The sequence below is a fragment of the Saccopteryx bilineata genome, chromosome 4, assembly GCF_036850765.1.
Source record: "Saccopteryx bilineata isolate mSacBil1 chromosome 4, mSacBil1_pri_phased_curated, whole genome shotgun sequence".
NCBI lineage: Eukaryota > Metazoa > Chordata > Mammalia > Chiroptera > Emballonuridae > Saccopteryx > Saccopteryx bilineata.
Window position 1 is genome coordinate 284,301,273 of NC_089493.1, and position 17,088 is coordinate 284,318,360.

Sequence of the window (17,088 nt, forward strand, 5' to 3'; positions counted from 1 at the left end):
GATGAGCTCATTATTAATGGGCAGTATTGATCAGAAGAGAGAGGCATTGTACCGGAGGAGGGAAATGCATTAGGATGTGTAATAAAAAAAACAAACCCAGTAAAATGTTAGAGGGTTAGAGATTAGAATGTAATGGTATAAACATGTATTTTAAATATGCTTGGAAATATTATGTGTTCTGTTTACAGAAATTGAAAGGTAATAAATTAGTTTGATGGTGAAGAACAGGTCTTGGCCAGTAAGCTATTTAAAGACAGACAAGTTAAGGATGAGGAAGCTGGCAGGTGTCTACATCCCAGTGACCACATACATGGAATGAATCAAAGACACAGTTGGAATCCACCCAAGAGGGAAGGAGACATCCGCTAAGGAGGGAACGCACCTGCTGTGCTTCTGGTTGCCCAGGCGACAAGACCCCCTCCTCCTGCTGATGGCATTGTCATGCACAGAACCCGGGAAAGTAAAATAAATTATGATATCAATAGTGGAGTGAAAGACAGTCCCGAGAGCCTCAGGGCGGGAGGGACCACAGTGGAGTTTGAATAGTGGTTGTCAGAAGACATGTGATCAGGAAGGAAGATGTTGGATGAAAAACAATAAAAATGTAGGAAGTGTGTGTGTTTCAGAGGAAAGAGAGAGAGAGAGAGAGAGAGAGAGAGAGAGAGGAGAGAAACACTAATGACAGAATAAATACCTGGAAAAGTAATATGTCCGTCATTTTTTTTTCCCTGACGCCCTCTGGACTGGACACCCTAAATGAAGTGTTAACGCATCCACATTGATTTGTGTTCTCTGTTGCCCTCGCTCTGCGGGAAGCAGTCTGGCCCGGGAGACTCCACTGCAGCTCGATCTCGAGCAGGCTGGCACTTCAGGTGCTGAATGCGGCAGCCTCTGCTCCGCTGTTTTCTTGCCCCTCCTGTCGCTCCAAAGAGATCAGGTGCGTGGGGATGATGCAGAATGGTAGGATGGCTAGGTCTATGCGTCGACCAGGCTAGGCCACGGTGCCTAGCCGTGCAGGTATTTAGTAGATGTGATTAAGGCCTACCATCAGGTGACTTGTAAGTAGAAGTTACCCTCTAGAATATGGTCGACCTCAGCCAATAAGTTAAAGGCCTGTAGAGCAAAGACGGGCTTCCTGGAGAAGGCATTCTCCTTCAAGACGGTAACGTAGAGATCCTGCCTGAGTTTCTAGCCTGCTGGCCCACGGATTTCAGCCTCGAGACTACAACGTCAACTCCTGTCTGAGTCTCCAGTCTGAGAATCTGCCCTACAAACTTCAGACGTGCCAGACCTCACCATCACGTGAGACAACTCCCCAAAATAAACTTATTTCAACACATGCAGAGATAGATAGACAGACCACTTTAGATATACAAATGTAGAGATATGGATATAGAGACTCTATCTATAGAGAGGGAGATCAGTCTGTGTGTGTGTGTGTGTGTATAAATTATAAGTTTTTAGAAATTATTTTTCCTTGGGAATTGACATCTGACCCCTTGCCATTTACACTACCGGCTCTGTTGCTGTCCTCTGACATTCTGAAGAACAAGTTCAATACAGTCTAATTATTTGGGCAAATACGTTTGGTAACTTGGCACAGAGCAGTGTTGTAACCCACCGAGCAGCCGGTGGTAGTGGCTCCCTGCCTTTCTAAAGCCCTTCTCACAGACTGTGCTGCTCTGTCTCCTCCCAGGCACATCAGGCACCATGACCCCGCTCCTCTAGTCCAGCGGGTTGCCCTGGGGGTGATCCGTGACCCTAAGTGAATACAGTGATTGTTGTCAGTCTGTGGGCAGGGCAGGATAAGGTTCAGGGTGGCCACGCTTGTCCGTGTGCTGTGTGCAGCGGAAAAACGACCTCCAGGGAGAAGGGAGAAGTATAGATCCCAGGGTGACCCGACTCCCACAGACTCTGTTTTCTCTTCTTCATGAGTAACTGATGGAACTGCCTCCTTGTGTCTTCTGATTGAACTCTGTGCCCTTCGTCTCTAGAAAATAGCTCCGAATCTTTCCAAGACATTCTCTGGTCTTAAGGTAACAGACTGGTTTGAAGCTCCTCGCAGCCGAGTGCTGGCTAGCACGGACATTGCTTCTTAGTGCCGGGCAACAGGACCGGGTGGAGGACTTGTGCATACACACGGCAGCACAAGCAAATCAAAGGACACGGCACTGCTCACTTAGAAATGGAATTCGAAGAGATATTCTGTAAAAGGTCGAGTGAAGCCATTATAAGGAGAGCCGTTCTTATAAGGTTATGTGGTGAGCTTCACCCAACAGTATAGTGATAACCAAACATGATGGGTAACACTGAGGGAACATTCCCTTCGTGCTAGTCACCGTTCTAAGTGTTTATGTCTACTTAATATTCATGTCGATACCGTGAGGGACCAGCTGCTCTGATCACCATTCGACGGGTGAAGAAACGGTGCGCATTTTCTTTGCCAAATTGTGGCTGAGATGAGAATTTGGGAGCCAGAGTTCAGTCCATAGTAGCGATGAGCTTATTCTTCCTGAAAGGGATCAAAATGGGCCACCCTAAAATATATCACTTTAGCATATTGATTATTTTGAGTCAAAGTTACTTAAAAAGCAGTCGGTACAAGAAGGACTCTCTGACCTTCCTCTGTCCCCCCTACAAGCAGGAAATAAATATCCCACGTGAAAGGTGCCTCCTGTGTAGTAGGAGGGAGAAAGACATCCTTCTCACCGGGGACGGGGACACGGAGTTCAGAGCCACGCAGTGTATAAACAAGTCTTATTACTTCTTCACCGACTTACGACCCCAAACCCAAACCTTTATCTTGTGGATTACTCATGATGTTATTGTTTCTTTGTCTAGGAAGTATAAAAGCTACCTGCCTTGGTCACTTCATGAGCAGTGAAATTAAATTTATTTTTCTCCTGGTGATCTGTCTTATGTCAATTTATTTATTAGGCCATCTGAAGAACCTGGAAAGGAAGAAGGGAGAAATTCTCCCCCTACCCTGCCTACGCTCCCAATTAGTAAGATGTTTTACCAAGCTTGTTATATTTCAAAAAAACAAAAAAAAAAACAAAACCCTAATCTTTATTTTAGGTCCAAATGGTGCCAAGTCTGTATTTCTTTAAACACTGTGTCCTATATTAGTTTCCAAGACAACAAATAGAAGGAGAAAGCCCAGAATCCAGCCACTTATGTCAGAAAGTCGGAGGGTCCCCGTCCCTTCCAGAGCCAGAATGCCCTTCATCTGTAAACACAGGGTGAAGCTGTCATCATTTCACACTTGCCGAATAACAAATGTATTCTCCCATCATCGTGGATCTCAGGATACCCTGTCCATGCCTAGACTCCTGGGCTAACTGCTCTTGACGCGGGGAAAAGTGGTCTCTAAGTGGGCTTCAGTTGTGAAATGTATGTTATCTGAATGGTGAACTTGGCTGAAATAGATAAACAGATGGCCCAGGCCCTGTTTCAGCTTCTAAAAGTAAAACGAAGTCGAGAGAAGGAGGAGGAAGCATCACACACAGAACTGAGAGGTGTTCAGTGGAATAACCCCGCGTATCAGAACAGAGTTGGATTCAACACCAGCTCTCCTCCATACCCTCAGAAAAGCATCTGGGATAGTTCTCATTTAAAGCAATCATTGTCTCTTAAAAAATAAAAAAATGAATCAGGCCTTCTCCATAGAAATCCCTGTACCCCCTCTCCTGGACAAGCTGAAATGACCCTGTCACAACCATGCACCCCTTTTTGGTGCCTTAAGATTTAAGTCACATTTCTAGCTACCCCTGTTTAGTGAGAACTCCTTTTAAGGAGTCAGGATTCCTCATCTCCTGTTGTTTTGGGTCCTCCTGTGGAGCCACCTTGATTTCCCACAGGCCTCTTGGGTCCAGGGGACAATCAGAGCCTTCGCTCGGAGTCCGGAAGATTTATTACCCGCGTCCACCCTCTCACCACTGGTGAATCCTGGCCCCATGTGTGTGCAGAGTCTGACTTTTATAGGAACAGCACGGACACAGACAACAGTGTGACAATTAGGAGCACGTGCGGCTCTGGCTTTTGCAAAGGTGTGACATTCACTTACTGAAGTCATTGTTGTTCTTGGTCTCCCAGCCATTGTCTGAAAGAGTTGTTCCAGGTTCACTGGTAAGAACGCAGAGGAGAAGCAATTAAGTGAAACAGTGCCATTGCCCTTAACATAAACGTTCAGGATGGAAGAAAGAAAGGAAGGGAGGGAGGGAGGAAGGGAGGGAGGGAGGGAAAGAGGAAAGAAGGAAGGAAGGAAGAAAGGAAGAAAGGAAGGAAGGGAGGGAGGGAGGGAAGGAGGGAGGGAGGGAGGGAAGGAGGGAGGGAGGGAGGGAGGAAGAAAATAAGACTGATCTCAACATTTTCTGATGTCATCAAGAACATGATAACTTTTCATCAATATCGATCTTCAGCGACCTGATCCGGCGGACACAACAGCACCGTAAGAGAAGGTTCTCAGTGGATGTCAGAAGTGGGCGGAGGCTGGATCTTTAGCACATCCAGACCTGAGACCGAGGGAGGACTAAGGAAAACAAGCAATATGCATATTCTTGACAGAAATATCATTTACCTAGACCTTCTGTGGTTAAAAGCAAGCACTGCTCTGGCCAGATGGCTCAGTTGGTTAGAGCGTTGTCCGGAAGCACAGTTCCATCCCCAGTCAGGGCACATCTAGGAATGGATCTAAGTTCCTGTCTCTCTCTTCCTTCCTCTCAAAAATCAACAACTTGTCCTGGCTGGTTGGCTCAGTGGTAGCGCATCGGCCTGGCATGTGGGGGACCCGGGTTTGATTCCCGGCCAGGGCATACAGGAGAAGCACCCATTTGCTTCTCTACCCGCCCTCCTTCCTCTCTGTCTCTCTCTTCCCCTCCTGCAGCCAAGGCTCCATTGGAGCAGAGGTGGCCCGGGCGCTGGGGATGGCTCCTTGGCCTCTGCCCCAGGCGCTAGAGTGGCTCTGGTCACGGCAGAGCGACACCCCGGAGGGGCAGAGCATCGCCTCCTGGTGGGCAGAGCGTCGCCCCTGGTGGGCGTGCCGGGTGGATCCTGGTTGGGCGCATGCGGGAGTCTGTCTGACTGTCTCTCCCCGTTTCCAGCTTCAGAAAAAAATAAATAAATAAAATCAACAACTTAAAAAAGATTTTTTTAAAGCATACACTTGCACTTTTCCATTCTACCTTCAAACCTATCAAGTCCTCAAAAACTTGCCTTCAAACAAAAATCCCTCTTTCACCAGCCTTCCTGCATGCCCACCCTGAGCCCCTCCGGCAGGGCCCCTTTGAAATCTGGCACCTTTTCAAGTGTGAAAACCTGGGTCAGGCCTTTGTCTGAAGTAAAGGCTTCAGGCTTTCATCTTCTCTGAAGATTTCCCCTCGTCTTTGACCTCACCACCAGCAAGACATCTTGTCCTGTATCTGGAATTCAATTGCCTACTCCTGGTAACCTGAACAAAGTTACGGTGGCCTCAAAGGAACATAGCAAACTATCGTAAAATTTCAACGATGCCAAGGGGGCACGGCAAAATGAGAAAATTACAAGACATTTCCCCTCCATGGTCTCAGGAGACACTTCTTCCTCTCCAAATATGCCCCTCCCCTTTTTCTCAAATATTCTTAACTCTGATCTCTCCCCAAATCTCAAAGTCATTCAACTAGAGACACAATACACGCCCTTTAATACCCGCTGGCCTTCTTGGCTCGGGGCCTCTGCTCCTTTTTTTTCCCCCTCTTGATCTGTCCCCGTTTGCAGGCAGAAACCAAGCCTGTCTTGTTTCAACATTTTATTCCCCATGCCCGGCCCAGTGCCTGTCACCATAGGAGACCCTCAATAAATATTAGCCGAATAAATGAATGAATGAGGCATATGCAGTCGGGGGAAGAATGAATCTTATTAAATTTAGTCTGATATTAGAATAGGATTAGAAAAATCCTTTGGGGTTTGGAGCTTATTAATAAACAGTTGCATGATATTAAACTATGAAGACAGGGAGAGAAAAAAAACAGCTCATTATTCTGATATTTCCTTCATAACATAAAGCCAATGAATGGGCTGCATTTAGAGGAGGCAGGCGATATATTTAAGCCCTGTAAATATCAACATTAGTACACAGCCTCCGTGCAATCTAATTTACTCTCCAACACAATCCATCATAACTGAAGTATGTTTTTGCTTATAGGGATCATAAAAACTCACTTGATTTATTGCTTCCCACCCCCCCCTCCTGTATTCTCTGGGAAAATTCAGTTATACATGGATCTCTTTCTCTAGGGAAAAAAGAGATTCTTGTCACCAGGGCATTTACAAAACACAGAGCTACTTTTTACTCTAGAAGAAAGGTATCATAAAACGGATGCTTAATCAATTGTCACATCAGTATTTTGATGACTAATCGGCACTCGGTCTTTGTTCTACATAGCTCACTGGTGGGGCTCTAAAAAAAAGAAAGTCTTACTTCTTCGTGAGATATCCCAGCAGCCACTGTCTGAAACAGTTACTGCTGGTGATCATATTAGCAGTCAGTAGGACAAGTGAGATTTGGTTTCATAATGTACCTCTCATAGACCATTTTGTTTAGGCATTCCTAGTGCTCATCACAGCCAAGACCTGCAGACGTCAGCCCTAAGAGATCTTCTTCATTGATCTGGCCAGCAACCAAGCTGGCCCCTCTCCTGGTAATAGCTACAGCAGTTGAGGTGGAGGAGGTGTCCTGATGGGACCTTTATTCAAATATAAATGGGCTACAGAGGGGAGAGAAGGGGGACAAGGGGAGGAAATAGAAAGAGAGAAGGGGCAGAGAGAGGGAAGGGGGGGAGGAAAAGAGGAGAGGGAGGAAGAGAAGAGAGAGAAGAGGAGGAGTTGTAGTCAAGGGTAGAGTAGAGGGAGGTTAAAGAAACGGAGGAGCTAGAAGTAAAGAGAGAAAAGACATGGTGGGGAAGGAGAAGGAAGAGGAGGAGGAGAAGATGAGGAGAAAGAGGGAGGACGGAGGGGAGAGATGAAATCAGGTACCTTATTCAGTGACTCAGACTCCCAGTCTTTGGCTCAACAGATGCCAACACTTTTAACTTTGAACTCAATGCCCTGAGTAGGTGAATCTCATACTTAACGTGCTACATCCCTACACCCCACCCACTCACTTTTTCCAAAACAAGGCAGAGGAGCCCGGGAGAGGGTCAGAGACACGGACAGTACCTCGGAGAGCTCCTGACCGGCCCATTCCGCCCGCCAGGGGGCGCTGCTGACATCTGCCGGCAGAACCTAGCTGCCTGCTCCGCTCCCAGAAGCCGCACCGAGTGCAAGAGACTGAAATAGACATGTCACCGGGTATGCAAAAGAAGCATTTTCCAAATGAGGCAGATATTTAAAACAAAACAAAACACGCAAATGGGCACGAACAGGAGGAGATTAGACTGACCAAGCATCGGGCAGAACATCCAGAGTGAGGTGGGCTGTGAGGGCTCTGAGTGATTCTTCCCAGGGCCCTTTCCTGTGTTTCCCAAGTTTTCCATAATAAAGGAAGATGCCGCGGAGTTCCGTGGCTGGGCCCTCCTTACTTTGTCCCTTCGCGCTGGCTGGTCCCTCCTCCTGCAGCCTTCACTCCTGATCACAGTCCCCTCTCTTTTTCCTTCCTGGCTGTCTCCCTTCCCAGCCGCAAGCCCCCCTGAGAGGAAACCTGTGCCTCTTCAATGCTGTGTCCTCAGGGATCAGCAGGTAATAGTCACTTCATATAAATGTACTGGAAGTACAATGGACAGACTGCCTATTTGAAATATGAAAGCTAACAGTACATGCTTCTTAAAGATTTCCCGGGACAGGACAAAGCCTTTACTCATTCTGAAATACTACAAAAGATCTGTGGGTAAGTTTTGTGCCTTAGAAAAGATTTGGTACGAAACGCCATCCTCACACAGAGCCCCCTGTGGAACAAAGCCTTCTGCGACATATGATTCTATTCGCTACCTGAGTCGATCTTTATTAGAAATAAAAAAAAAAATTTTAATAGCCAAAAGTAGCCAATGGCTAAGTGTAAAATAGCACCCAGTGGGCAACAGTAGCATTATGGCCCTTGACAAATTTTAGGGAAAGATACAGGCAAATCTGTGAGTTTCATGCTCAGCAACATCATCAAGTTCAACAGTAGATGGAAGTGAAAATGTGAGTAAGAATTTTCATTGCACTGACTAGTTCCATGATGGCGAACCTATGACACACATGTCAGCACTGACACACGTAGCCATTTTCGATGACACGTGGCCACACGGGGCCACATGCCAAGAAGGTGTCCTTGGCTCCTGCATGGCCAGGTGCAGTAGCCGAGGATAAAACATTTGCTGTAGTGTAGACACTCTGTGTCGGAGGTCTGTAGGCCAAAACATCAGAACTCCGGCACACAGTGTCTAGTTTTGGGACTTCCGGTTAGGCCGTTAGGGGATCTTTGACCTCACTTCCGGCCGGCAGAGCAGGGAGCAGCGGAATGCCGCGGGGGACGCATCTCTGGGGGCCCTGTGATCACCATTACCAGTAACCACATAACCATAGTAACCATCATCCAATCTACTGTTCTGGGATGTTGTGGATTTCTAATTGACCATCATTACTAAGATAAGTGAGGGGGAGGCTGGGAGAGGCGAGGGCCTGTGCTATGGCTGCCATTTCCCGCCATTAGAAATAGCGGCAGCCATCTTAATTTACATAAGAGGCAACTTGCAGAATTTCAAGACAGCATCTGGGCTCAGGTGTTTGTCGACTTGAGGTCAAAGCTTGAGAATCTGGAAAGGTGCCACTTGGAGAATCAAGAGGAGTGCCACTACGGACAGGAAATTTGGAGTGCCTGGAACCGATTACCAGACACTTTTAGCACCCTGACAAATATAGCAATGGCTTTACTCATGATTTTTCCCTCTACGTACTTTTGTGAGACCTTATTCTCAGCGTTAAATAATATCAAAACCAACAAAAAAAACTCAGATTGACAGATGAAGTTAGTAGCACTTGCTTGGGTTTGAAGTGTACAAAATACCAACCTTCAACTGAAGATTTAGCCAATGAAATTCAGCAACAAAAAAGTCACTAATAGGCAGGTTAGTTAAAAAATTCTCCCTCCCCCTCACTTATCTTAGTTCATAGCACCCCACACAAGTTAAATAATATCAAGGCCAACAAAAGAAACTGACTGACAGATGAACAAAAAAGTCACTAAGCGGGTAAGTTAAATAATTAGTTTTTGGTTTATTAAATACAGTTATATATTACAATTATACATTTTTGTTATTTAAACTATAAATATCGCAAAATTATGGGGTTTTTTTCTCGAAGTGACACACCACCTGAGTTATGCTCCGTTTTTTTGGCGAATTATGACACACCAAGCTCAAAAGATTGCCCCTCACTGGATTAGTTCTACACAAACCACCACAACAAAAGCACTGTTCTCTCTCCCAGTTGCCACTTGCTTAGATCCAATATGAAGGCTGGTCAAGATGGTGTTGACTGTTCAGGGATAGAACTCCCCTGAGTCCTCATTGACTGGGAACGTGTCTCACTAGCTCCCAAAGCCTGAGTTTGTCTGTCTTGTGGGAAAACAAGGAAATGGAACACTGGGGGTCTTACAGCACTCACAGCAATGTGGTTATGCCAACGCTTGGCATATAACAAGAGCTCGAAACATGCCAGCTACTATAATAATTTCTTTTTCCTTAAGTGAGAAGCGGGGAGGCAGAGAGACAGACTCTTGCATGCACCCTGATCAGGATCCACCCTGCAAGCCTCCTATGGGTTGATGCTCTGCCCATCTGGGGCCATAGCTCTGTTGCATGGCAACCGAGCTATATTAGTGCCTGAAGCAAGGCCATGGAGTCATCCTCGGCGCTCAGGGCCAACTTTGCTCCAATGGAGTACATAGCTTCAGGAGAGGAAATGAAAGAGAGAGAGAGAGAGAGAGAGAGAGAGAGAGAGAAAGAGATGGGATGGGGGAGGTGGAGAAGCAGATGGTTGCTTCTCCTGTGTGTCCTGTCTGGGAATCAAACTTACGATATCCACACACTGGGCCGATGTTTTACCACTGAGCCAACTGTCCAGTGCCTATTATAATTATAAAATTATACTTTCATTCATATATTTATATAAATGAAGATGTTTATATGAGTTATATAATATATAATTTATATAGGATATCATTATATAATGCATAATTTATATGTAACTATATATTATATATTATATATTACATGATGCACTATACATTCTATAATGATATAAGGTAATCTAATATAAATATTATAATTCTTCCCTGCCTTCTCTCAGTATTTTACACTGTATTTTTTAATAAGCAGATCAGTAATAACCAAAACATGAAACATAAATTTGCTGTGTGAGAAGGAACATGGGATTTCAGTTTCTCCCACAAACATCTGCAAGCTTCCCCAGTTACCCCGTCAATGGGGGTATTGTGTGAAATGCACAAGCAAGAAATAGACCAAGACATTGGAAGGCACCAGCTAGGACCTGGAGATCCATCCTATGTATAGGGGCAGATTAAAAGCAGAAGAATGTTTTATCACTTTAACTTTCTTTGGGGCACAGTGTGGAGTCGTCTATAGGCAATAGAGAGTCAGAGTTTTTGAGTGAGGCTATGGCAAGAATAGTTTTGGTTTTTATATTGATTTCATTTTTGTTTTGTTTTGTTTTTCATAAAATAGACTTGGATGTCCTTAGGGGAACTGGACGAGACCAGAAAAAAACCAGAGGTCAAGTCATTGGTGAGGATTCAAACGTGTCAGCTCGGGCGAGGGAATGTAGAGGGCTGACACTGGCATCGAAAACGGGAAGATCAAGGAGAGCCGACACTATGAGGAAGAAAGACGAAGAGAAGATAAGAGGGTCATGTCCAAAATTCATAAAGAACTGACAAAACTCAACACCAAAAAAAAAAAAAATCGAATTAGAAAATGGGCTAAGGACTTGAATAAATACTTCTCCAAAGAGGACACAGAGATGGTCAATAGACATATGAAAAAAAAATGCTCAAGGTCACTAATCATCAGAGAAATGCAAATTAAACCACAATGAGGTATCGTCTATGCCTGTCAGAATGGCGCTCATCAATAAATCAACAAACCTGTGCAGGTCAGGATGTGGAGGAAAGGGAACCCTCGCGCACTGTTGGTGGGAATGCAGACTGGTGCAGCCACTGTGGAAAAAGAGTAGGGATCCCGCCCTTGCCGGTTAACTCTGTGAAGAGTGTTGGATGTGCATCAAAGTTGCCGTTTCAATCACCGGTCAGGGCACACACAGGAACAGCTCATTGTTCCTGACTCTCTCTCTCTCTCTCTCTCTCTCTCTCCTCTATTCCCCTTCCTCCTCTCTCTCACTAAAATCAATAAATCTGGTGTGAATGAGGAAAAAAAAAAAGAAAAAGAGTAGGGAGGTGCCTCAGAAAATTAAAAACATTGAATGACTCTATGATCCAGCAATATCACGTCTGGGCACTTATCCCAAAGAACTGCAATCAGGATTGTCAAGAGCTACCTGTACTCTCAGGTGCATTTACCCAAGAGAGGGAAACAATCTACACCTCCATCAGTGTATGAGTGGATAAAGACAAGGTGGTCTACGCATACAGTGGAATATTACTCAGCCGTAAAAAAAGGAAATCCTCGGCCCTGGCCGGTTGACTCAGCGGTAGAGCGTCGGCCTAGCGTGCGGAGGACCCGGGTTCGATCCCGGCCAGGGCACATAGGAGGAGCGCCCATTTGCTTCTCCACCCCTCCGCCGCGCTTTCCTCTCTGTCTCTCTCTTCCCCTCCCGCAGCCAAGGCTCCATTGGAGCAAGGATGGCCCGGGCGCTGGGCATGGCTCTGTGGCCTCTGCCTCAGGCGCTAGAGTGGCTCTGGTCGCAATATGGCGACGCCCAGGATGGGCAGAGCATCGCCCCCTGGGGGGCAGAGCACCGCCCCTGGTGGGCGTGCCGGGTGGATCCCGGTCGGGCGCATGCGGGAGTCTATCTGACTGTCTCTCCCTGTTTCCAGCTTCAGAAAAATGAAAAAAAAAAAAAACAAAAAAAAAAACAAAAAAAAAAAAAAAAAAAAAAAAGGAAATCCTCCTGTATGGGACAACACAGAGAATCCAGAGTGCCTTATACTAACCAAGGGAAATAAGCCAGCAGAAAAGAACAAATACTCTGTGATTCCTCTCAGACAAAGAGTCTAACACAGTCAAACTCAGAGAAACAGCAACTAGAATGATAGTTGCTAGGGTCTGGGGAGAGGGAGAAATGGGGTGTGGCTGTTGATGAAATAGAAAGTTCTAGTTAAGCAAGTGGATACAATCTAGAGATCTGCTGTATAATCCTGTATCTATAATTAACAATACTGTATTGTACGCTTAAAAATTTGTTAAAAGCATCTTAACGGTTCCTACCACAACAAAAAATGAAATTAACTACACTGAAACTTAAAAAAAAAAGAAAAGCAAAAAAGAATTCTTAACTTTTAGACATGCAAACTGAAATATTTACGAAAACAAGAATAAGATGTCCGGCATTTGCTTCCAAGTGACAGGAGGCTGGGGCGGGAGAGAGGTCAAGGGCGCAGGCAGAAGAAGCTTGGCCACACCTTGCTAGTGACTGAATCTGATTGACAGCTCTAGGGTGGTTCTTCCTGCTGGTCTTTCTATTTTTATATATGCTTTTAAGTTTTGCATAATAAAAAGTTTCTTTCAAAAAACAAACCACACATAGAAGAGGATGTAAGCTGATGTTGATCAAAATGACGATCAGTTATCCGAGAGCCTGGCACGGCACATCCCAGCCTGAGCCCCCGTCTAAGCGATGCTGTAGCACTCAGTGTCTAAAAATGATGGAGACCCACCCGAGTCAAGACAACCGTTTATATCTATGCCCTTATGAAACCGTCACAGCCTGTGTCATAGGAGAAATAATGCCATGCCTTTAAAGTACATGAATTAATTATCAGTAGGAAAGAATGAGAACCATATCTACCTCTCACAGGTATTAATACCCAAAAGCTGTTGCAACCACCCTTCTCAACTTTGGAAAGGTCACTGGGACGTAATGAATGATAAGGGTCACTGAAGGTCACCGTATATTAAAAGTGAGCTGAATTTTTAGAGTTTACTGCAAATAAAATTTCCTGCAGGGAATGTATTAAGCCCAAGCAAGGTTACAGAGTTATTTGTGGTATCTTAATGCTACCTTTATTAATAATAACCTTTCCAAGGGTGCATCATTTGAGAAGGCACATACTTTAATCCAGAAATGTGTGTCCAGTATTATTACCGGGATCATTAAATAATGAAATTTCAGTGGCGGAATCGAAGGATTCACAATTTGGTAGCTTCCTGGTATGTGGCCAGGATGAGCCATTCTTAAAGAGGAATAAGCATCAGAGGGTAGAGAATTCAGAGGCATTGATCATGGGACAGAAATCTGAGACCTCTGGAAGATAAATGTGCTATAAATCAGACCATATACTTACATTGCTGTCGCTGGAAGATCAGTGAACTTCACAGGATGCAGAGTGTTTGGGTGAGATCCCCTGCTGGTTTCTGGAGAGGAAAAGGAGGACCTCTCCACCTGCACTTTCGGAAGGCATTCAGGCATGCGTAATAGAGGCAGAGAGCAGAACTCAAAGCTCAGGCCAGCCGACTGTAGGCTGCCTGACCTTGGCCAACAAGCTTTCCTGAGCCAACTTCCTCAGATGTAAAATTAACATATTACGACACCTGCCCACGGAGCTGTTGTAAAGATGAAACCAGACTCTCGACGGCAACTGTAGGGTAAGATTCCTGGCTCACGTTGACCATAATATACATGGCTATAATGTATTTTAGATTAAAACCACTTAAAAATCTTATATACAAAGACCTTCGTTTCTATGCAGCATTTTCTTCTCTCTCTTTATGATGTGAGCATTTCTTCTACGATGTAGCAAACGGGCATCGGAAGTGCGTGAGGTCCAGTCCCAGAGTCCAATTTTCACTGGATGTGAAAACTCACATTACTCCCCTCCCCCTGAGCTTTCTGTGGAGCTAACTGAGATAATGGATGCAAAACCCTCAAAACAAAGTCTGAAAGTAGCAAACATCCAATACCCGAATACTAATCCAGTGCCCCTGACCCTCACAAGGCTCTCTAGACAGCCGTTTCACTCGCTCTAAACCATTTCATTTCGGGATGAAATAATCCCACCTGTGAGGAAGACATCCCTTCCCTCTAACTTCCTTTCCTTTCCCTGCACTTCTGCCTGCTGCCTGCCGGTCTTGCCCGGGATGCCAACGGAAGACAGCCAGGTTCTGCGTGCCCATCACCAAAACTCCTGGAGCTTTCTCAAGTTTTGGCCAGGTGGCCTCTTTCCTCAGGAACACAATTCAAAGGGATAAGCTTTTCAGAGAAAAATTTTTTTTTCATCATCTGCCAAGAACAACTGCAGGGAAAGGCTGTATCTAACAGCCACATCGCATCCTCGGGCTCAGTACCATGCCCAGGAATGACTGGGCACCGGGGCTGGCCCATCTAACACTGGATATGCGTGTGGGGCTGGTTCAGATAAGTGGACTGCAGCAGCAACAACAACACACACACACACACACACACTATCCCTTATTTACAGGTGCCGGTTTAATTTGTTCTGTAGTCCATTTTCCTGCCCCTCAAGGCTCATTAGCGAAGTCATCATTCCATGTGATAACATGTCCTTTGCCCCCCGCCCCGTCCGAGAATACATCTTCAGTCCCATTCCCAGCAGCAGGCATCTGTCCTCCACAGCATTGCCTGGCTTTGCAGAGAGGACGCCAACACTGCACACGTGTTTCCCTTCCCAACACCTGTTAACTCCGTCTACCATATATACTTAGACATCTGGCCAAGGAGCCAACACACTTCCTTCTCCCACTCTCCATAATAACCCAACATAATGTCTGTTTCCTCACAATTCGTCCCTCTGGAGGGAGATGTCAAGATAAATGACAACATCATTTCAAATTACATTGGCTCTGGCCAGATGTCCCATGTCTGGGAATTAATGTTTATTGCATGTTTAGATACCCATTATGACTGAAAGAGCTGCAAAGCTTACCTTGAAGAGAAGGTCTGGGTACCCAAGCCAAGTTGAGTTTCAAGGAAGATACAAAATTATCCTTCCTAACATTGGGCCAATCTTTCTACAGAACCATGATACATCCTTGCCGTTAGCTCTATATTGGCATCGAGCTATCTAGTCTCTGTCCTTGGAGATTCATTCAATAAGATGAGTTTCAACATGATGACGTATTGATATATGCCCCACCCCCAAACTCTATCTTTAGACTTGACTTCTTCCCTAGTTCTACACTTGGGTGTAAAAACTCTGTTATCGACTCTACACTTGAAAGTTTCACAGGCATCTCAGACTTGTCCAAAGTGCATCTCCTCAGGCTCCCCTGCCCTAAAAATTGGTTCTTATATTAATAGTCTTGCATCTGAGTAAGTCGCTGCCATTTACCCACCGGCTAGGAGTCCTTCCTGCTTCCTTCCTTCCCACCATCCTTCTGTCTGTCAGTGTTACAACCCGTATATATGCATCCCTGGGGCCAATTCCAGGAATGGCCACCACCATCACTCACGTGGGTTATTCTGAGTCCACTAACTGATTTCTGTGTGTCTGCTTTTGGTAGAAATCTGCCACTTAGCCACCAAAGTGATCATTTTGACTCATAAATCAGAAGATGGCTCTTCTTTGCTTTAAAACCATCCAGTGGTTTCCTTTGGTGCCTAGGAAAGAACTCAGAGTCCTTCCCACCACTGCATGCAACCCCATGCGTGATCTGTCCTGTCCCTACCCCTCCGTATAAGCCATCTTTGCACTCAAGCCACCAAGGACACAGTGGTCTGCTTTCTGCTCCCCAGTAGATCAGTTTCATTCCTGCCTCAGGGCCTTAGCCTTCGCTCTTCTCTTGCCCTGGAATGTGCCCCCCACCCCAGTCTTTGCATGTCCTCTGCTCACCGTTCATGTCTAAGCGGAAATGCTGCATCTTCAGAGAGACTCCCACTGGCGACCTTGTCTGTGGTAGCGAATTAGATCCCGTAGCCACGCCCCCTACCTAAGGTGACTCCACTCCACGCCCTTCTGTGTGCCCCGCCCAGTGCACAGCACCGCCTGCGTTTCTCTTGTTGACTCACATTTATTTGGGAAGTAGCTCTTTCCACTCACTCTCCCAGAACATACAAGGGCAAGAACCCCATTTTCCTTTGTCATGGCTTTATCTTCAGCACTTAAAAGACTCCTCATGGACAACATGTCTCCAGTACATAGTCACTGCATGGATGACTCAATGAATGAACCCAGCGGATGCACAAAAGAGGCGTGCTCTGTTTTCCTGAACATCCACGTAGTCTATAACCCGGAAACCCAAATCAGACTACAAGTTCCCTGCCTCTTAGAGAACCCTCTGAGCCTTCATTCGAGTCCCCGGGGACATAAACATGACCCATCAGCCATCCTAAGAAGCCATCGGTAACCACCTTCAAACACTCAGCCTCCTTCTTCCTCCGAGTGTGTCCCACAGAGCAAGGAGCATCAGCCTCACCCTGAGGTTCTTATGTTTGAATCCCAGGCCCCGCCCAGACTTACTGAGTCGGCGCCTGCTCTTGCACCAGATTCTCGGGTGATGTGTCCGCTTCAGTTCCATCCGTCCGAACCTCATTAACGGCCCCAACCCAGACTAAGTAAATCAGAGTCTCGGGGGCCACGGCCTGGGCCCCCCCTGGAACTTTTTAAAGCTCCCCCAGGTAATGTAGTATGCAACCAACAGTTAGACAAGTACCCCCAAACTGCACAAACTCGACGTATGTGCGTACAGAGGAAACGGTTGTTCTAAAGCGAAATGACGAATGATGCACAGACATAAGGAGCAGTGACAACGCCAGCTCCCGGGAAAACGGACCGGGCTGCGCCCAGACGGAAGAGCCAGGTTTGGGTTCGAGTCTCAGACCAAGGCAGGGTTCTCATAGCAACACACCCAGGAAGACATTTTATATTTCCTCCGTGATCAAAAAAAAAAAAAAAAAGGAAAAAAAAAACCTCACCTGAAG